Source organism: Triturus cristatus, chromosome 11, assembly GCF_964204655.1.
Source record: "Triturus cristatus chromosome 11, aTriCri1.1, whole genome shotgun sequence".
Taxonomy (NCBI): Eukaryota; Metazoa; Chordata; class Amphibia; order Caudata; family Salamandridae; genus Triturus; species Triturus cristatus.
Genome location: NC_140594.1, coordinates 486,728,214 through 486,745,258, shown reverse-complemented (window position 1 = coordinate 486,745,258; position 17,045 = coordinate 486,728,214). Strand labels below are relative to the sequence as shown.

General features: G+C 41.8%; 1 protein-coding gene across 1 annotated transcript in view; it reads left to right on the top strand.

Annotated features, from left to right (window-relative positions):
* Window positions 1-17,045, top strand: part of ZMAT4 (zinc finger matrin-type 4) — a 2,296,526-nt gene that overhangs the window by 267,897 nt on the left and 2,011,584 nt on the right. The window contains exon 2 of the mRNA XM_085633137.1: window positions 16,256-16,547. The gene's annotated coding sequence lies outside the window, so the exon portion shown is untranslated. The remainder of the gene's footprint in view (window positions 1-16,255; window positions 16,548-17,045) is intronic.

Below are 17,045 nucleotides of genomic sequence, written 5' to 3'. Positions count from 1 at the left end.
AACACATCTGTGACCTCCACTCGCTCTCCGTAGAAAAAAGAATACCCTTCAACTCCTCACACACATGCATACAAAGGCCTCCATAACACCGGACCCCAATACCTCAACGAACGAATCTCCTTCCACGCCCCCAAGAGAAACCTCCACTCTGCTGACGTAGCCCTAGCCACGGTCCCCCGCATACACAGGACCAGAGTGGGTGGCAGATCCTTCTCCTACATCACGCCAAAGACCTGGAACGAACTCCCCCTCCACATCACAAGAAGCCCAACTCTGCACCAATTCTGAAAGTATTTCAAGACCTGGCTCTTTGAATGAGCGCTCAAGCTGCTCCTATCCCTCCCCACGCCTTGAGACCCTCATGGGTGAGTAGCGCGCTTTAAAGACGCCTGATTGATTGATTGGTGTACATGAAGGAGGCATTTTGGCAAGGGTGGACGCAGTATACGAAGCTGATCTTTTGCATAAATGTCAGTTGTTTGAAGGTGGATTATTGTTTCAGTGCTGAGATCTGTAAGTCTGACAAATGAGATAATGCCCATGCTTAGATTAGACTAGGGCAGTAGGCAGAAGATGCGAAGATCAAAAAATCATGAGGCTCAGTCTTGAATGAGAAGGAAAACGTAAGATAGGACACAAAAGCCTTACTAGAAATGACAGGGCATTTCGCATACTGCTCCAGTAGTTTCTGTTTGTAGGCGTATATATAGGGAGCGGTTGCTGCCATGGCGTGGATTTTTCAATCCACATTAAGATTGTGATAATAACATGGGTAGTTGTGGTGCAATAGCAGAAGCAGGAGGCTGAACTCCAAGATTCAGAATGCTCCCAGTGGGAATACGAATTGGGATGGGGCAAGTGAAGGAGCGTTTCAAGGGTTGGAATTAGAGGTGTAGTTTGTCCCAGAGTTTATTCACTCTGGAGTTTATTGAAATGTGAGATATGATATGTATATTAGTCTCACACCTGTGTGTCGTCACACCCATGACCACCAGGAATGGTGAGCTAATTCACTGTCAGTTTTACAATAACCCAGAATGCTTTTCGAAGTAAGAGACTTCAATCACTTTAGGGGAATTTAGTTGTTCATCAGTAGCAGGTCCTGACACGTTGATAAGGGGCTGCCAGTGAATGCCTTCATAAATGTTCTTTCATTATTTCTGCTTAACTAGTCGACTATTCATGCTTAAAAGTGGAAACATCAGTGTATACCAAACAGCAGCAACACCAAAGCCTATAGGTTGCATGTGGCGGCCCCTTGCCACCTTGCATAGGCTCTGCAGAGTGGCACTTTTGCCTGATTTTTATCGTGCAGTCACCATCATCTTACACCTTTTGCTGGAGGCTCCCAGGTGTGCCATGGAACGTAAAAATAAGCAAGCCCCCTCCTGTCTGCACCTGTTACATCCTATTGTAATGTATGGGGAATATTTACTACAAAAACGTCTGAAAGGCTCAACATTATAGCTTATCCTGAGTGGGTACTCTCAAACAAGAGACCCTCTTTCATCCCTCTTCTTTACCAACTCCCAAACAGAGGTTTGTGTCAATAGCAACTAATGATCAACTAGTGTGTTTTGACAGTAAGCCACCATTCCAAAATGACCAACTGTATTTGTGTTGTTTCCTTTTTGTATGGTGAGTTAGAGCAACATGCCATCAGTGCTGTGAGTAAAAAGGTGGGAATGAAGTCGGGGGGTAACTTAGCCCAGTGCCAAGCTAAGTTAGGGAATGCCAGGAGTAGTTCAGGACACTGTGCTAGAAGATCTGGAGCAGCAGTCTCAGCAAGACTCCTCATCAGCTAAGACTCCACAGGAGCCTAAACTGCTGCTGAGAATGTATTAAAGAGTGAGGCTTTGCAGCAGCCAGCAGTCAGTGTTAATGCTCATTGAATCATGAGGAGGAGCTGTGTGCTGACCTGTCAGCCCTGCAATGCAGCGTGCTACAGCAGGGTAGAACATAGTTAGCACAATCGGAAGATCATGAATCGACCCTCTACCATTAATAATAACTGCGTGACCCTGTACGCCAAGTGCACCACCCATCGTTTGGTGCTGTAATGACCACCCCCAGCCTTATTATCATCCATCCAGTGCTGCACCCTCTTGATTTGCCTGCTGCTTCACTGCACCGTGTTTCAGTTTACATTTCTTTGGCTAAAATCTAATCATATGTTCAAAATAAAAATTGTTCAACTGGTGATACCCCTATTTTTAATATCCATCAAAATTACACTAATGTAACTAAACCATTGCAGAGGGGGTATCCAGGGCCGGCGGCTTGTTAAAATACTTCATGATTGTTACTGAAAAGGTGGCTACTCGTTTTTGATAGTACAGTAATCAACTACATTGCTGTGACATAACTATTTGTCGTGGTTAACCTAAATAGATAATAATGTAAATCAAGTGCTTCAAGTAAAGCTGAGCGTGGTTCAGTATTGCCCTAATTTTGGATTAGGATGTATGAGAACAGAGGGAAATGGGGTCACCACTAAATGAAGTGCTCCTCCAATAATGGTTTTAGAAATTACCTTTATCACTGATAAAGACTTTGACCAACTTAATTTCTTTGCTCCTGCCATCAGTCATTTACTTTTAAAGACCAATGCAAACTACAGACATGAAGAAGTAGTTCCTTTCTGTTTAGGTCAACCTAATTTAACTATTTTTTCTCTGTACGTGTTTGTCATTGGAAGAGGAATTGGTGTATTTGTATTTCTCTATCAAAAATATTATGCTCCTGATTACGAGTTTGAGGTACATTCTGATGCATGTATGACTGGAGTTTCCATAGGGACCAGCATTCCAAGTTGTCCAATTATTAATGAACCCCTATTTAAATAAGAATATAGTTTTGGAAGGTTATGATGTGTGTCGCTGCACACAAAATCATTCCACAAAAAATAAATGAAATGGGCAAACCATACTATAAGAACAGGTGAGATAAATTAAAACACATGGAAAGGGCACTCCATATATTCAATAGAAAATTAAGAAAATTAGTTCTTTAAGTCCAGCAACAATGTTCCAAATTGTCATGAGTCCAGCACATTCAGTGTGTTTAAAAAAATATCCTATATCTCATAATTGTAACAGGATAAATAATACAGCCAACTTGTTTCGTCCCAATGAACCAAAGGGACTTCTTCAGGGCTGTCATAAAACAGCAACAAGGAAAAGAACAAAATACCAAACAAAAGTTTGAAAATACGTTTCATGATCAAAACTGTCTCATGACACATCTTTCAAATATCCTTCTTTAAAGGTAAAACATCACTAACACTTCAATGTATGACATAAACTATGTAAAAATAATCATCTTATAACAGGAACCATTTTTTACAAAATTAATTTGAGCATCTTACTCTTTGATATGTCTGACCAAAAGCATGATAATATTACATCACATGATAATGAAATACAGTGAGTGGCCTACTTCATAGAGCACAGCCTACGAATTTCATATTACATTAATGCGCTTTTTATATATTACAATTGTTGTCACTGTAATAGTTTCCCTCATGCTCATAATCCACATAAGAACTGGTTAAACATCCCTAAATTACAACAATATATGATTTGCACTTCATATATCAATCATATATTAATCATGTGAATTGATTTAATTAACCATGTAGGTCCCAAACATCTAACACAATAATATGGAGGCCACTAAACACTATGGGCCCGATTATGATCTCGCTGGGAAAGCCCTATGTCCGACTCGGGCCCATAGAGCTTTCCGAACGACTCTGTCTCTGGGGCTCAGAGCGACTGAGTACGATGTAATTGCATGCTGACGGACTCGGGTAGCTCAGAGTCCCATTGAAGTCTATGGAGCCTGTTGTACATAGGCTCCCATAGAGAAAAAAGGTAGGTCACAGAAAAGGGTGCCCCCTGTCATGGGGACGCCTTGGTGCCCCCCGCACCATGCATGCAAGTGTAGGCGGGACCCTTGGGTCCCCTCCAGTGACCGATTCGTAGGGCTGCAGGTGAAGAGGGGCCTGCTATGGGCCCCAAAGTACATCTCTGGCAACCGCAAAGTCTCATCAGGAGTGCGTCTATCTAACTGATAGACGCGCTCATCGTACTTACTCTTTCGGAAATCGGCCCCATTGCGCAGTGCGAGTCAGCCATGTTAGAATCGTCTGGAAGGCATTGCTGACAGGTACGAGTCGCTCAGAGGGCGAGGCTATATACGCATCATTCATGCTCGTTTGTACATCGGTACGAGTCGTTCGGAAAACGGGGCATCAAGTCGGGCTCGCTCTTGACGGATGCAGTCCGTAGCCCTTCTGAGCTAGATCGTAATTGGGCCCTATGAGTGATATACCTTACCTAAACAGAGCACTCTAGATCCCATCAGTACCCGTATACACTGAAAGCGCTAAATGACATTTCCCAATTGAACGGTTACCTGTAAACAAATCCAAACATCAAATGCCTTCATGTCAGGCCAAAGGTTAAGATTAGTAAAGATCACTTATTCAACATTTCATACTTGTCTCTCTTTTAGATAAGTAGTGCCCACATTCCATGAAGAATTAGTAAACCAGTCCCATTTACCAATGATCTCCGATAATAAGAGTCCCTAAAATAAAAAAAAAATACATTATGTTACAAATCATTCACTAAATATCAATGTTCTAATGATTACATGATGATACAGACACCTCAACCAAATTATATATCGGAAAATGGCACCCATATTCAATTCATTTTGATAGTCCTAAATTACTCTCAAACTATCTGATCATCCTTCCCTCATAGAACATCTTGTCATACATCCTTCATAAACCTAGGAGAGTCAAACAAATGGTATATTTACGATCTTCCAAAACGTCTAGAGTAACACAAAGTAACACAGTACGCTTGGTCACTGTGTAACAAAGAAGGGAGTCATCCAAAATGCTCCACCCCATCTCAACCACTGTCTCTCCATACCGTGTATTAGTGAAATTCAAACAGTGCAAAATAATATTGATAAATTATATACAACGTAGTACCTGTTGAAATTATAAACTAGACGTGCTACTGAATAGACATGGTGTGTAGCAAAAGGGTGCCATTGTAAAATTGTCTTATTTAAATAAAATATTTACCGGCAATGATGGTCAAATGAAAATCTAATCAACAGGGAAGAGGTCTTACAGCCAACCATAGTCTACCCATGTGACCATCAACCCCACTCCTCAAATGTGTAACTCTGTCGGACATTTTGAAAACTACTAGTGTAGATATTCAAATCGTGTCTGCCATTTTTAATGGCTGGACGAAACGCATTGGCTGTATTTTTTATCCTGTTGCAAATATGAAATAAAGAATATCTTTAGAAACACACTGAATGTGCTGGACTCATGAAACTTTGGAACATATTGCAGGGTTTAAACAATGGATTTCCTTAATTTGGTCTTTGTTTCCCTTGACACATAATGACAGGAACAAACCTGCTGAAATGTATCAGCAAAAATGTGCAATCAAAGGCAATACGTGGCGTTGGGTGTGCTAAACATGATATCCACGTATTCTGCCTTGTTCTACCCTCTTACACTAGGAATATGAGGATATGCACCATATCTGGTAAACATCTCTTTAGGGGGACCGCTAATTACTGGGCATAGTAAAGACCGCTCTCTTTTAGAACATTCATGGGGTGAGCACCTGAATGGCAAATACACCTTTAAAGTTGTCCTTCCTTTTTCTCACTAGTTTCTTTTTGACCTGTTCTGACTGAATTGATGGAACAGTGCAATGTAAAAAGGCAGAAGTCCAGGTCATGGTTGGTGGTGAAATGCTCATAAGTGGATCCCTTGCTCTCTGTGCCACATGACCCAAACTATACTGATGAGGCCTAACAAGGCCAAAACCATTCTGTGTTTGCTTGCTTTCCTTTCTGGAGGGGGCCTCACCTGGCATTTTCAAGGAGGAGCAGATTCAGTACTTACTTGCATGAGGAATGCATATGTCTAGAGTGTCATACTGAGAAAAAAAGGATGGGCTGGAATGGTACTCAGAGCGATTTACAGTGGTTTAGGCTAATTTGCAAACATTAGTCCTATCACCTTTTGTGTGTTTGACAGTTTGCAGCTGTTTAGCCTTCCCAATACCAGAAAACCAACAGTGTTGAAGGAACATTACTTTTCTTTCTGCTCTACTAGAAATTTTACATCACCATCCACCCTTAGACTCAATTCACTTTGGGGTGTAACGTCGGCTGTCATGATCACAGGCAACAGTTCACTGGCTGTCAGAACCCCTTTCAGATGGCCACGGGGCATGCAGGGGCTACTGGGCCCAACCATAGTAGTTGAGGCCTTTTACTCTTGATGTCCAATGGCCAGGTCTACTATGGAACATGCTCAACTGGGCCAAGAACCCCTTTTGCAGTTGACTCTCCGTGGTACCTGTGGTCGGTATGACTGCTCTAAAAAAAGTCTCATGCTCTGGTCCAAAGAAGTTCACCGGTGGCCCCTTCACACATGCAGGTGCACTCCATATTGGTGAGGTCACGCAGCCTTCTTCTGGCATACATGGGTTGCCAGTCTGTTCCTGAACGTGGGCAACAACCCGATCAGTGTGCAGCTGCTCTCCTTACACCTTGCTCAGGGATTCCTTTGACAGGGCTATCTACTGGACATTGCTTCCTCCAACTCTCTCCTCTTCCTTCACAGGGCAACCTAGTGCTGGCAAGCAGGCAGGCAATGGTGCACCAGGCTCCAGGGAGGTGGTCTTGGTTCCCTGGGTGATGTTCCCTCACACAGCAGGGAGACTAGCTGGCCTTGGGCCCCAGTCCTCGTCACTAGCATAAGTCTTGCAGAGCTTCCCCTCCTCACATAACCTGTTTTGCTGCTTGGCAGATGACAGCTTTTTGGGGACCCAATCTCCCATTCTTATAGTCCTTTTCCAGACACCAAATGCAATTTAGGGTCTGGGTATTTGAAATGTTATGTTTAGGTTCTGTCTTTTTAAAAATGGGCACTTTTTTTCATCATAAAAGAGGTCTGTCACAGCAGGCACAACTGTGAAGCTTATTGTCCACAATGTAATTAATGCAAGTGACCAGAGTTCACACCTGTATGTCAGCCACAGTGATAAGTGCATCAAAAGGATAATCTCAGAGCCCTGGCCCTGCTCTTTATGATTCTGTTATCAGTCCCATGTCCCTTCCTGAGATGTGCCTAGGCCCCTTCCCTTTTGAGATGTGAAGGGAGTCTCTTCGTTCCCTCAAGTGTGGGTTTCTACACCAGCTTGCAGGAATGCAGCAATCCACAAATCTGTCTGGGGGTATTCCTCTCCTCCTCATGTCTTCTTCGTGAATGCCTAGGCTTCTTGAAATGGAACCCAGGGTCCTCCATACCATGTACCTTCCAGGGACATTTACATACTGTACACTCTCAGCACACTTTGGGCCAAATTTATCAAAGGGTTGCATTGCTTTTGCACCAATCAACGGAATGTGAGCACTACGCAACCTCTAAGTGCGATTTGTAAAGCCACGCAAGACCACCATGTGTGATTCTAAGTGGCTTGATAAATCCAGAGTAACTCAAGGCATGCGAATTGCTGCGCTGTGTTACTCTGCCCCAGGACATGTTGCATGGGTGGTGCGCAAGTGTTCTCTATCAACACCCATGGATTTTGACGCAGTTCCAGATTTACCATAAATGTTACTCCCGGGAATGCGCCAAAACTGCCACGTCTCCCACGGTGACGAGTAATGAGGAGAAATTAGTTTCTTTTCTCCTCTTTTTTCCTCTTTCTACATGTGCTGCATTCTGCAGCACACATAGAAAGAAGAAAATACCTCAGGAGATTGTTTTCAGGACTCTTAATGTTGGAGATGAAATTGTTGCACCTGTAGTGGTTTGAGAGTCTGACTCTAAAGTTCAGTTGAGGAATTGTGACCTCAGGAGTCTCAATGGGGAAGTAGTAATTGATCAGAGAGAGGCAGCTCCTTTGAAGGAAATAACAACATTGTTCTACCCTGGTGTTTTGTGCTAATAGCGCTAAGACACTCTGGTATTTGCCAACTTTTACACGATTTTACTTACTTAGTAATATATTTTTGCTTTCTTAAAAGATCTTTTAACCCTTTGAAAAAAGTAGCTTTGTGGCATATGCATTTCAGTAAAGTATGTGAACATACCACCTTTGATAGTAAATGGTTACTCTCATTAATAGACTTAGATAATCCAGCATCCACTCAATTCTGGAAACAAAGTAAACACTCTTATTGCGTTAAAATATACACATATTCATTTAATTATAGTTTTATTCCAATCCTCGTCATGTTGTATGCATTTGGATACATTTGCTAACCTTTCTCTATATTTTCATACCGATGTATTCTTGATATAAATGAACACAAGATGTACATCGTCCAAAACGTATTTAGGAGATTTATCCAAATACCTATAAGCATACCTCTATTGAATTGATTGCTCCTAACAAGCTGCCTAGAAGTACCTGCTACTGGTGTAATTAGCGTTTTCTCATAATTGCAGTTCATGGTTGCTTAAGCTGAACAACTATTTTCAGTGCCATATCCTGATTAAGGTAGTACCTGTTGAGAGTCTTTTACACATTATACTTTAGTTCAATAGTCTTCAAAAGACATATATCAGATTATTAGCATGGTTAGGTAAATTTGTAGTAAATGTTAAAGGTGTCCATTTCACTCAGATAAAGAATGTGTAAGATTTCCATACACATCATCCCCTTTTCATTTAATAGCTATTTGCTTTTGTTTCCTCTTCAAAATCCTCTTAATTGAAGAACTTGAAACCTTATTTGAATCATGGTTATGTTTTGGGAAAATTTTCTGCATTTATTCTTTTCATTAAGTGTTTGAATATTACTGCTGTGTCCAATTCATTCCTGTTTTGTTTTTCTTTCCATTAAATCTACATATTAGATTCCCCAAGAACAATATGATAAACAAATACAATGGCCTGATTAACAAAGGGCATCCACACTTGTGGCGGAGGCCCCGCAGTCGTGGGGGAGTCTGCCACCTGGGCGGAATCTCTGCAATGAGGATTGTCACTACAGACATTCCACCCTGAGTGCAGAGACTCTACCACGACTGCAGGGGCTCCGCCATGAGTGTGGAGACCCTTTGTGAAACAAGCCCAATATGAAGAACTACTGGGAACACTGTTCCAATTTTATCTTTGTACAAGTGCATGTGTGGGAAGCTGTATTCCCTTTTGTTACAAATGTAATGTTTGCACAGCTCATTAAAGGCTATATTCTCATTGTATGTGCTTAAATGTCAGCTGTTGGCTAAAGGGACAGATTTACATGCACAGGCAGGAGAAGAACTTTTGTATAGAGAGACAACCAGCTTTATGGAACACAGACTGAAAATGTGCATGTTGAGCAACTGCTGTAAAGGGCAGTGATGGCTATTTGACAGTCAATATAGCAGACGAGGTTCAGAAGCACATGGAGTGAGCTAGGGGAGGGGGATCTTTACAGAGACAAGCAGTATAGCATACCTGAAGTACAGAAAGAGAGGTAATTGTGAGAAAAAAAACAAGCACAACGGGGGGAGGTTATTCAGATCTTGGAAGAGCAGGATAAAAGCCATAAAGTGGTGGTCCTCCTACCTGGCCAAAGTCACGTTCCCGTTGCCCTATTTAGAGGTGGAAAAACCTCAGGGTTTCAACCCGCAGAGCTTCAACCTGCTTCACTAATACAAACCTTTGAACGTCAGCTCATTCAGCACTAGCTCAATAGTGATGGTTGCCCACTCTATAAAGAGTGGGGTGGCCACCACTAGATTTCACATGAAAGTCCTGGGAATTGAAGTCAACTAATGCACCCGACTGGCAGGGTGAAAAGTAGTCAGGAGTCAGGGCCATTGATTGTAATATACCTCTTTCAAAACAGTCCTTTTTGGGTATTCTGAATATATGCCTTGTAAATATATATATTTGAAGTATTAGGAACGTGTTGTGTGAACTCCCCTAAATACCATGATAAACCAATTTAAGGGAGTCAGAAACGCAACCACATAATAATTGTGTTGGAGGAATTGTGAAGATGTCTTGCTAGGAGTGAAATAAAATGCCATATAAGTCAGTTTAAGTGTCCATACCCATAATAGGTTGTGTTTCAGGCAACACAATTTCAACTACTGTGAATTCAGATTGGTAAATGTATTATTAAACATTCATGAAGAGCACAAATGTAGTGTGCAAGAAATTGTGTTACTGGTTGACTAGGTTGTGACCCCAGGTCAAGCATCAATGACAATCCTTGTTAGGGTGAGGCACAACCAACCCTAAAATAAACTGTGCTCAACTTTCCAGTAGCTCTACACAGAGCAGTCATTCTTAAATTAGATGGAATGTGTAAAGTATTTATTGAGCACTTCAAACAGTGATAAGGGATAAAAACCACCAAAAAGGATCCCACAACGTGTTTGAAAAATATGGTCATTTGTAAGAAATGAAACAAGACCAGAAAGACAAAAATCCATTCAGTAGATCCGGAGATATGCAATTTCAAAGATTTCAGTGACAATAGCACCAAAAGCGCAGCGGGCCATCTCTGGATATCTGGTTGTGGCAGACCAGGACAGAGTAGCAGGTTCAGGCCGACTGTGATGGAGCACAGGCCAGCTACCAGAACCTGGTTAGGCCAGCTGAAATCAGTACCTTAAATCCTGGTTTGCAGAGTATTGTGTCGATCCGCATCAAGGATGCATCACACAGCCCAAGCGATGTGTCAGTTCTGAGTTGAGGCGAGGCTGCGGTACGAGGCCCTCCATTGTCATCAAGAATCCCAGTGATGTGGGCTTGTGATGCAAAGTCAGTCATCGAAGATGCGTCGCACAGTTGAGGCAATGCGTCAGTTGTGAGGAGCTGCCAGGCTGTGATGTAGAGTCATTCGTCTTTGTCGAATCTACCATTGATGATCGATGTGAGAACTTGTTCATTACACAGTGGCGGTTCAAATTAATCTGCGGGCTGCAATGTGAAGCAGGTCTTCAAGATGGAGGAGACCCACACAGCACAGGCGATGCTTTGTTTCTGCATGGGTTGGCACCACACAGCAGAGGTGATACATCCATTCTGCTGAATCCACAGAAGCTAGCATAACACCTTAGGCCCATTTTCAAGTTTCCAGGACTGGTTGTGGCAATAATTGGCTGGGTAGACACACAGATAGCAGCGTCCAGGTGCAGTGTTCTGGGTTGTTGGAACATTTTGTCCCTGAGGCTCTGCTGAGGAGGCCAGCCAATCAGCCATGGAGTCACTTTGGGGTCCTTGTGATCCAGAAGCGTACCAACAACAACAGATACTCCACTACCATATACTCACTTGGGCCCATAAACACACAACAATTGAGTAAACCGCTGGAGTCAAAGTTTATATAATTTTCACAATGTTTAGGATTAGTTATATCTTATTCCTAACTAACCTTTCACTGATCAAAAAGTTCTTTCCTCGGGTTGATGGACCATTATTTGAACTAGTTGATGGTGAAAATATCATAAACCAACTTGTTCTTTTTATTCAATGTAAATAACCACAGACTCAGGAAAGTTTTAAATCTTTATCTAAATTTCAAATGCATGTGAACCATTTCAAATACACAGTGCAATCACCATCATTATTAGGAGAGAAAATTCAATTAACTAATCATCAACACATACTTTGGACTCATGCAATGATTAATGCTCAGAAAGGAGAGGACAGAGAGAGAAAAGAACATCTGCAAATAACGTGAAATTAGAGTTACCAAGAAGGGTGTGAAGACCAACCCCCTGGCCAAAGGGCTGGTAAGGCGCCCCTGGGATAGTTCAGGCAACAAAGACTTCAGGACAGGATTCAGGACAGGATAGTTGACCTCTTGATTACCGATGGTTGGGCCGCACCCCTCTCTGACACTCTCTTCCTCCTCGAGATTTTTCCGCGATCTTCTTATCTAACCCAATTAAATTAGGATAGAAGGTTTTGCATTCGGCTTCTTCATCAGCATCTCACAGCATCTCTCCCAGCATCAGCATCTCCCACTCACAAACAGCATCCCGGGCTCTGCTTATCTTTCCCTCTCTTGTGCTCATTAACTAACTAAAGCTATCTCAATCATACCTTTCGTTCTTCATGTTCCACCCACTAAAGTTTCAATATCGTAAAAATACGTGATCTAATTGGTCAGGCAAGGGGGGAAGATCATCACACCATGCTTAAATGTCATCTGAATCATTTCGACCATTGTTCACAAATCCATCCCCTTAATTTTTATTCATAATTTCATTTTCCACCTGCATTCACATTTCATTTGCAACATTTGTTAAAAGTCTAATATGTAAGTCCACTCTGTTGAACTTTTCACCATCCGTTCCCAGGCTAGGACACTTTGCGACCTTGGCTTTTGTTAAACCTCTGAGTCGTCATTCCGGGTTTACTTTCAGTAGACATGCGCAGTCGTCACACGACTCAGCTTACTTCAGTTATACATGAGAGGCCCAAATACGCACTAGTGATAAAGTCAGAAAGACAAATGTAACTTTAAAAAATAAATGGTTTCACTGTATACCACCCATTTCTACTCTATTCCCACTTTACTTATTAATACTTTTCCTGCATTAGTGTTTAGTAAAATAGCTTGTTTTGGTACAGCTAAGCAGATGCCATGCACGCAAGTCTTCAAGACGCCATTTTAGTGCCTTCTGCTCATGCGCAAGAATTTCCCTCCAAGCATTAGTTCGTCATACTGCGTGGATGCAGTTAACGCATGAGCAATAAAGTTTCCCCGTTTAAAGCGGTTTTAGTCCTTTGTTCAAGTTATTAGCGTTAGCAAACACATAAGCAAAATCATTTTAGTAACTTGTTAGTGAGTTAAAAGAGCGAATTGCTTATGAGCAAGTCTCTTTATACGAGTCCTATCTCCATCACTTGGTTCAACAGATGCAGGTCCAGTCCTTTTCACCAAGGCAAGACTGCAACAGGTCAGTAGAGAAGGTCCGAAGTCCTTCAGAGAAAGTTTCCAGCAGAGTAGCAGTCCTTCCAGAAGGACAGCAGTCCCTCTTCATGGCAGAGTATCCACAGTTCCAGAAGAGTACTGAAGAGTTGGTGAATGAGTTCCAATATTTATTTGCAATTATGACTTTGAAGTGGGGAGAAGTTTCTAAAGGCATGCCTTTGAAGTGCACAGGTGCCCTGCCTCCCGTGCTCTCACTCCAGTCTAACCAAAGGGGGTATGCAGACCTTGTGTGGAGGCAGGACACAGCCTCTTCTAGTTTAAGTGGTTGGGGCTGCAACCAGCACCTCTCTTCCATCCTGCCAGTGATGGCCCGTTCAGGCAAACCTAAGTTCCCTATTGTGTGCGGCTCGCAAAGAGGAATACACAAAGCCCAACTGTCAATGAAACCCAGGCATGTGACCCAGAGACAGACTGCAGGCACCAAATGGCCAAGGCAGAAAAATGCAATTTTCAAAATTGTAATTTAAAATCCGACTTTACCTTAAGTTAGGAGTTTTCATTATAATTCCACAGACACCAACCACGAACTGAATACAAGCTCCCATTTGGAAATGACCACTTATTAAATGTAATAAAGCCACTCAAATGCTATCCTATGGTAGAGGTAAACTTTGTAGTAGTGAACAAGTATTTGTCCAACATTTTAAATACACTGCAGCCTGCCCTCTGGACTGTCCAGGGCTTACCCGAGGGGTAACATGTATTAAAAAGGAAAGTTTGGGCCTGGCAAAAGGTTTATTTTGCCAGCTAAAATGGCAACTTAATACTGCATGCACAGGCTGTAATGGCAGGCCTGAAACATGTTGTCTAAAGTGCTACTTAAGTGGGTGGGACAATTAGTGCTGCAGGCCCACTAGTGGCATTTAATTTATAGGCCCTGGGCACAGGTAGTGCCACCTTACTAGGGGCTTACAAGTAAATTAAATAGGCATTTTGGTATAAGCCAATCTTACCATGTTTTAAGAGGAGAGCACAAGCACTTTAGCATTTGTTAGCAGTGGTAAAGTGCACAGAGTCCTAAAAGCCAATATAAATGGGCTTAGATAACTGGATGGTGAAGGCAAAAAAGTCTGGGGATGATCATGCAGACAGGGCAACCATGTCCAACATAGTTAAAACATATATTCTATAATGATTAATATGTGGTTTACATTACAGAGTCTTACCTATGTGAGAACTATTGGCTTTGCCAGTGTGTTTTTAACCATGGTGTACACCACTGTCGCTGCTGTTCAGTATGGCCACAAGTTAGTGGCATAGGAAGAAGTGGAGTGGAGTGGACCAGAGTGGAGTGGCATAGAGTGGAGTGGTGTAGAGTGTTGCAGAGTGAAGTGGGTTAGAGTGCCATAGAGTGGAGTGCATAGAGTGTAGTAATGTAGGGTGATGTAGAATGGAGTTTTGTTGAGTGGAATGTCCTAGAGAGGAGTCTCATAGAGTGGAGTAGAATGGAGTGGTATGCCATAGAGTGCAGTTTTGTAGAGTGGAGTGACGTAGAGTGGAGTAGCGTACAGTGGAGTATAGTGTTGTAGAGTAGAGTAGTGTTGCAAAGTGGAGTGGTGAAGAGTGGGGTGGTATAAAGTGGTGTAGAGTGGGCTGGTGTAAAGTGGAGTGGCATAGAGTGGAGTGGCATAGAGTAGACTATAGCATCTTAGAGTGAAGTGTCGTAGAGAGGAATGTTGTGGGGAAGTGTCGTAGATTTGGAGTGGCATAGAGTGAAGTGGAGTAGAATGGAGTAGAGTGGAATAGAATGTCACAAATTGGAGTGGTATAGATTGGAGTAAAGAGGCTTGGAGTCTTCTGGAGTGGAGTGGCATAGAATGGAGTAGAGTGGATTGGCATAGAGTGGAGTAGCGTTTAGTAGCATAGAGTGGCATAGAGTGGAGTGTCTTAGAGTGTTGTGGAGTGAAGTGGCATAGAGTGGAATAAAGTAGAATGTCTTGGAGTAGAGTATTTTGGAGTGGTGCAGAGTGGGGTGGCAAAGTCGTAGAGTGAGGTAGAGTGGAGTGTCGTAGAGTAAAGTGGTGTAGAGTAGAGTGGATTATCACAAAGTGTCTTATAGTGGTGTAACATGGATCATGTAGAGTGGAGTGACGTGGAGAACATTATTATGTCGCAGAGTAGAGTGTATTGTATTAGGGTTGAGTGGTGCAGAGTAGAGTGGAGTGGCATAAAGTGGAGTTGTGAAGAGTGGAGTACAGTGGTGTGGAGTGGAGTGGCATGGTGTAGAGTGGAATGGCAAGTTCAAAAGTGGCATATTGTAGAGTGGAGAGGCATCGAGTGAAATAGGATGGCGGAGAGTGGTGGAGGGGTCGTAGAGTGGAGTGACGTAAAATGTTATAGAGTGTAATGGAATAGAGTGGCATAGAGTAGAGTAAAGTAAAGTGGAGTGTCATAGAGTGGACTGGCATAGAGTGGAGTATGAACGATGCAGTAGCTCATTGCCATTACTGGCAACACATTTTCAATTGAAATAAACATTACATTTGCACAGACACACAGTTTTACTGATAAAACTATACAGCACACAAAGGTATTTTGCAAATTAATAAAAGAATTGAAAAACTGTTCCAGAGTCTGATATTCTCTCGTCAACGACACTCATAGCCAGATTTTAGTACTACCTTACAGCTTCAAATTCATGGTCACAATATTTTGACACAGTAAAAACGTCTTAACGCTCAGAGATCGCTGTCACTGGAAAGTAAAATCAATACAAGTGTGGGCTCTAGCAGTTTTATGGTTTTTTGCAATTTGAAATCTTACAGCAAAGAGTACAGGACTGCTTGATACACTCATAATGTTTGCGCAAAATGTTTTATATTGGTACATTTATATAAGTCACTTTCAGCACAGGATTATGATACTGTACGACTACCGCAGTTTATTACTTTGCACAGTTGATTTAAAAACGAGTGACATCAGACTACTTACAGTAATATTCATCAACCACTAGTACACACCACAAACAACGACACACACCACAAACAACGACACACATGAACAAATAAATCGAGTTTAAATATTGTAAATAGGTTTAAAGTTGAATAGCTTGCAGTCCCAAATGTCATATCAGTATTATTTCATTTTCATTAACTTGTTTAATGTTTAATGTGTTAACCAGTTGTTAATCAAGGTTCCCATTGTGCTTATATGGAATACAACAATAAAGTACAAGTACATTGTAATAACTATTAACATTTTTATTGGTTGTAAAGGTACAGATTTTTTCTGAATGCCATATATTTTTTTTTTAGTATAACAATAGGAATAGAAGCATTGCTCCTGCACTTGGAAGCAATAAACAGAATTTCGGAAGATCCCTGCATCAAACGGATTCTTGTGTGCATGACTTTACCCTACATTCCTACTGAAGAACTTCATCATCAAACAGAAACTTGTTGTTTAGGAATCCTTGAGCAATACCAACCACACCAACCACCCCTGATCCAGGCCAGAACTCAGATTCAGCTGCAACGCTACACACTGAAACTTAATTTGGACCCTGCTGCTTTGGGGGTCCACAACACACGATCAACAGACTAAAAGGTATTTATGACAGACTTTTTCAATGTTTTGTACATGTCGAGCAAATATTGCATTGCACACTTGCAGCTAATTGGCTTACAAACCTTTACACCAAACAACAAACTACTTTTTCTAGGGCCCTCTGGCAGAGCAGTGTCATCTATTCATGCACTATTCTCTTATTTGATTTTTAATGTCACCTGATTAGAAAGCTAGTGGTTCAAGTACCTTTTACTAATAGTAATGTAGGTTAAATGTGTGACTATGCACCCGTATTCGTTCCCTTCAAAGCATGCTGGTGATCTTAAAGAGGGTTATTTACCAATTGAGCCTCTGTCTTGCAAGGATTCGTAAATCGTTTCCGAATCTGGAAAGCAATTTCACTTGATGTGAACTGTAGTTGGAAATTACAGAGCATGAGCTAAGTGGTGTTTTGTACTTTCCAAGCATTATGGTGAAAGGTTTATATTGGAATACGATCTCTTAATTGACAAAACAAAATCTGGAAAGAAAAGCTTT